The sequence below is a fragment of the Opisthorchis viverrini genome (assembly GCF_000715545.1).
Source record: "Opisthorchis viverrini unplaced genomic scaffold opera_v5_4, whole genome shotgun sequence".
In the NCBI taxonomy this organism is placed as follows: Eukaryota; Metazoa; Platyhelminthes; class Trematoda; order Opisthorchiida; family Opisthorchiidae; genus Opisthorchis; species Opisthorchis viverrini.
In genome coordinates this window covers 5,141,383-5,146,826 of record NW_008751660.1, presented here as the reverse complement: position 1 = coordinate 5,146,826, position 5,444 = coordinate 5,141,383, and positions in this window count along the sequence as shown.

Sequence of the window (5,444 nt, the reverse complement as noted above, 5' to 3'; positions counted from 1 at the left end):
CGCGCGCGAGATACAACTATATATATATATATATATATATATATATATATATATATATATACGGACCAAAATTCACACCCTATTTTGAAAGGAAACCTAGAATATGCAAAAGTTTGTTTCTTCTGTCACAGTCGTCATGGGTACAGTGTAGTTTTAAGATTCTTTCAAAGGTTCAACCCCGAGATAGCCTTATTGATGGATTAAATCTACCCAAACTGCGGTCGAGACTGCTGTAGTCCAATCCGCAAGATCGGTGTTTGAATTTTTCCGGAATTTTAATTATTCTATCGTCGACTGAGCAGCTTTATCTAGAGAGAAGAATGATCACGGTGAACTCGTTTTCCCAAGGCTGTATGGATGCCATGTATTTCTTAGGTATTGTTATGAATGCGAGTTTGGGAGGCATTCTGTGGTCGAATTTGAGCCAAACCATTGGATTGGGTTCGGAAAATACACTAATTTGCAAACTAATTTGACTTTGGCGCTAAACTCGGCTGAATCCCTCGTTCATGACGCCGGTTCACAAACGCCGTCTAATGGGAGAACATTTGAGATATTGCGATATATTATCTAGACAGAACGCTACACACATGGTTACGGAAAACACCTCGACTGCCCGAGCTTCTCTGTTGCTCGTCATGTAGGCGCGATCCCTGAGCTCCTATCAGACTTATTTATGCAACTGGTGAACTTCACTCACTTTAAAAATAATTTGGTTCTTAAGGGTGAGTCGACGGAATCTAAGTTAAATTTTTTGCTCACTGGAGATTGTCTCCTGTCTTAGGCCGCATTTAGGGCAATTCTGTCCGCTACGAGACGTTGTGTGACGAATGCTAATTTGTTTTGGGTTTTATTTTCAATACAGAATTCATTCAGTGGCGAAAAATAGTGGTGATGGTCATAATTGGTGGCTGATTTACGCTCAGTAACTAAAATAAAGGGGAAAAGACATGGAACAACGGAATGTATAGAAACACTAAATCACATCCAGCTGGACAGAGATTGGACCAAAATTTCATTGTGTGCCGGTCTGATGGTGTGTCACATGATCAAGGAAAGTTCAAAATCCGGGTCATGCAGCCGTGTTGAGACCGCTTTAGCTGCTGTCATGCGACCTACGGAAACATAAGTGACACTCTGTAGAAGTTTCTAAACAAACCACTTGTGTTTGTTATGTGTAGAGTCAGAACGATATGTCGAGCGCATCACACAACAACTTAGTAAGAGAATGAGCAAACAGCACTCACACCAATATTATGAAGCGTTCAATCACGTCACATATCGTGACACCAGCCATACAATCAACCCAGGCTTATCATTTCCAGCCACCTAGGTAGTGCTCCGATTTTGATTCAAAATCATCGCTTGGCAATAGTTGAAGCAGTCGAAACACGTTCAGATGACCTGTCACTGTGCCTTCAGAGGTGTTTTGTACGAACTTTGAACTCTACTTGTCCATGCGTCGAGAGATACCAGATGAGCCCTTGTCGAAATAGGCGAAATCTGCAAATATATTTATCCGTACATCAATTCAGTTCTCACGGGCGACACGACTGAATCTCTCGTTGAAGAGTTTTTAACAACCTTTTGAGCCCTTTATATAAAATCTAATTCTTCCATCCATTTGGCGGTTCTGTGTGTTCTCTGAACCAATACAAACTACTCACTTCGACAATCATTGTTATTTCTAACTGGTGTACATCCACTGATGTGACGACGAGATGCAAAAAACAATTTCATCATTTAACCCATACTACCACATTTGAAACACTCTCATTTGAAACTCTCATTTTTTACCTTTCTTTTCTTAGTTTTGGCGGAACATCCTTATAAAATGCCTACCGCACCGGTCATATTGAACAGTGTATTGACAACTATCATGGAAAGCGGAATATTAGCTGGATTGCTATGCAAGGCTTGTTAGAGTGTAATGGCTAAGTAAACTGCTGGTGGGCTGAGGAGATTTGAAAGTTCTCAGTGGAGATTGCCCCATGTCATTGAAGTCAACCCATGCTAAAAAGCCAGGTAACACTGTATGGCAGTTTTATCTGTTGGGAATCATTAGCACTGCACATCTCAAGAAACTCGGAAACCATCAAACCCGTAACCTTCTGGCCAGTAGTTCAACCCGTCTACTATAAAGATGGACAAAGCACCTCAACTAAAATTTTAGCTGGTCTAGTTTAACACAGCCTCTGAAGTTGGTGCATACGGACGAATGGAATGTAATCCCTGACCTCCCGTCGGAAGACGAGATGAAGTACCGAATATCTGCACGGAAATGTGCGGAGGCACCCAGCCCCTTCGAAGAGGGCGGAGTATTCCATCTACTCACTGGTACGATATGGAGTGAAGAGAAAATACCTGTGTACTTAAGCACTCTGACAATTATTCCGGTCTTCAAAAAGATTCACGGAAGCTGTGTGAAAATCACCGTGGTATCAGCGGGGGCATCGTACGTGCTCTTCAGTCTTATTCTTCAAAGGCTGACTAAATGCAAGGAGAGAGAAATCCGTGAAAACCAAGTTAGGTTCTGTTAAGCAGGAGAAAATACGATTCTAGAACAAAATCACTGCATTTAGTTAACAAAAATGCTTTTTTCGTTGATTTGAAGTCCGCCTTTGTATCAGCATACCGTCAGATAACACTGAAGCGTTTATGGAAATAATTTATCTCTCTTGAATCCTCAATCCACCTTAAAGCACTGTACTCCAACGTCAGCAGGTGTGAGGCTTAACGGAAGTCTGTTGCCTGAGTCCGCCACTTCAAGAGATGCCAGGCAGGGATGTCCTTATTCTCCTTTTGCTCCTCAAATTCGTTGATATGATCATGAAAGACTTACTTTCAGCCCCTTGAACCCGTGGGATCGATGTGCTTTACAGCGTTCACTCAGAGATACCAAGTACAGAGACAACATTTCCCACCCAATCCGACACCACCGAAATGGAGACAAATTGAAAAATATTACTAATTCTGCCCGACAGATTTTAAAGCTCTTCACATTCGCAAAGTTTAGGCTGATTCTGAGATACTGGGTGCGAAGATCAATAATGGCAATGTGTGCACTAAAAAGGCATCTTATTTCCTTTTTCGTGAATAACCCATCCGGGACCTGTAGCAGACTAATTTGTGGTTAGTCTGATCAAACAGCTGTAAGAATGACATTGGGCAATTATTGAAAACGAAAAAACGAGCGAAAAAAGAGGAAATAGGGTTCGATGAAATTAGAACGTCAAAACACTTGAGCTGGCGCCAAAATGTGGGGTAGGTAATGGCTTATCATTGGAACTGAGGGCGATAGTAAGGTGCATCCCAGGGTTGAGCCAGCGCATAAAAGCATAAAATCGAAGGTGAATTAATTATTAATTTTGCACGAAACAACATGTGGGTTTCGTACTGATATTTATAGTGGAAGAAAGAGAAATTTCGCATCGCAGATGATATCTGAGAGACCAAGTCTGCTGGTGGCGGTTCACTACAGCGAACAACAAAGGCAGCTTCTACAGCGCAAGAGATGACCAGAAGAGGGCTGCAAGCGCATATTTCTGCTCATGCAGAAAACAGACGGGTTTAGAGCTCACCAAAAAGACAAACGTTCCGGTAGACCTATCGAGAAGACAGAAAACACATTTAGGATGGGTTAATGTTAGGGGACGCAGACGGGGTATTCACGGAGATGCATAGAAGTAGAGTTCTCATGGACATTCGATGACTTGTATGGTTTAGATGAAAGGAACGCATTGCCTTGGTTGTCAGCCGAGCTCATTGTGAGAAACAAAATTGTGACGGCCGACCCACCGGCAACCGCAAGACTTCTGGGTGTCGGTATAATACAGGATCTTTTAGGTACGAAGTGGGCATTTTCAGAAAGCGAGGAGCTGCTTGGCTTGTTATTAGAGTATCTGTCGACAGCACTGAGAGATTGCACTGCGAACGAAGTTAGAGGGCAGTAGTCAGTGGCGTTGCTCTTGCGCGCAGGCTTGGAGAGTCATGACCAAGACATTTGTTGAACTGAATCTTGCGTATTTTTTTCTGATCTGTCAGTGGGATTAACCCTGACATTAAGGCGCTTTTCTGATGATAACAGAGCGATCTGGACGGTTGCCCCCGGGTCAGTTTTGTATGGTATGGGTGAAACGAAGAAAGCCTTCGGTGCGGAGTTGTTTATTGGAGAAACACCAAGAGAACAGTTACATTCTAGTGGACAGGGTACCAAAACTCCCATATGCATCTTGTTTACAAAACTAAATATCCGTCTTCTTGAACGCGCCTTCCTGAACTTCCCTGGATATTCATTGACCGTAGCTCAAATACAAGCAAACGCTACAAACGACTCCACAAATTCCGTAATAGATCTCACTTTTCAAGAGACGTGAAGCGGATTCACGAGAGGACACTACTCATCAGTGGTATCCACCGTTATATAGCATTCTCCTTATAATAAATCCAAAAGGAATTCTGATACGAGTATCATAGTAATGCGCGTAGGCGCGTCGATGGTGGAAGCGCGTGTAAGCAACAACAGTGAAAACATATATGGTTTCGTAGGCCACGTGATTCTTGCCCGGGGGATCGCGTTGATTGGTGGCGCAATAGTACTGATTATAGGTAATGGTGGGATTTACTACAGAGGCTAGAAAAATGGAAGGGGTAGTAGAAAGGCACCGCATGCGTTTTTGGTTGGGTTGGCCTCCAAACAGTCAGGCGTTTGAATGGGAGCACGATGAGCACAAGGATACTTTAACGCTTATCGTTGAGGATGAGATGAACTACTTTGCTCAATTGTATGCAAAAATACGAAGGCAAAACTTTGTATGTGCTGTGTGAATCATAGAAGATCACTTATGACTCCGACTAAGGACAAGATGACAGGGGCTAGCGGTTTCTGTCTGTTAAGGAGACGAAGCAGAAGAGCGAGATGGAGGTTCTATAAGGCTAATATTTATTGTAGATGTGATGGTGGACTATCCGCTTTCTAAGTATGGATGAATAAGTATGAGCCAGTAGAGAGGGAAGTAAATTTTCGTAGAATGTTCTTGCATAAACAAAATGAGGGACCGGAGTTCATGGAGCCTGACAAAAATGGTCGTATATGAAACAAAAAGAGCATGAAGCATGGAGTTGGGGAAAAATTCACCTCACCAAATACGCATCCACTGCGAATAAGCGTTATGCAGAGGACGGACTTCAAAGAAATTTGAGAACAATGGTCTTGGACATCTTGCTAAGTGCACTGCCTTCGGCCGAAAAGAACATCCATGTTTTTTGCTTTCAGTTCAAGTTGAGGTCAAGGAGTGTTTAGGCGTGAGTGCCTCCATTAGGAGAAATCTGAGGCCGATGGCTGCAATCATGCGCACAACCAATCATAGCGCAACCCTCATCGAAAGCTCTATGGAATAGAAGTTCGAAAAATAGCCCGGCCACCAAGCAGTAGCAACTTAATT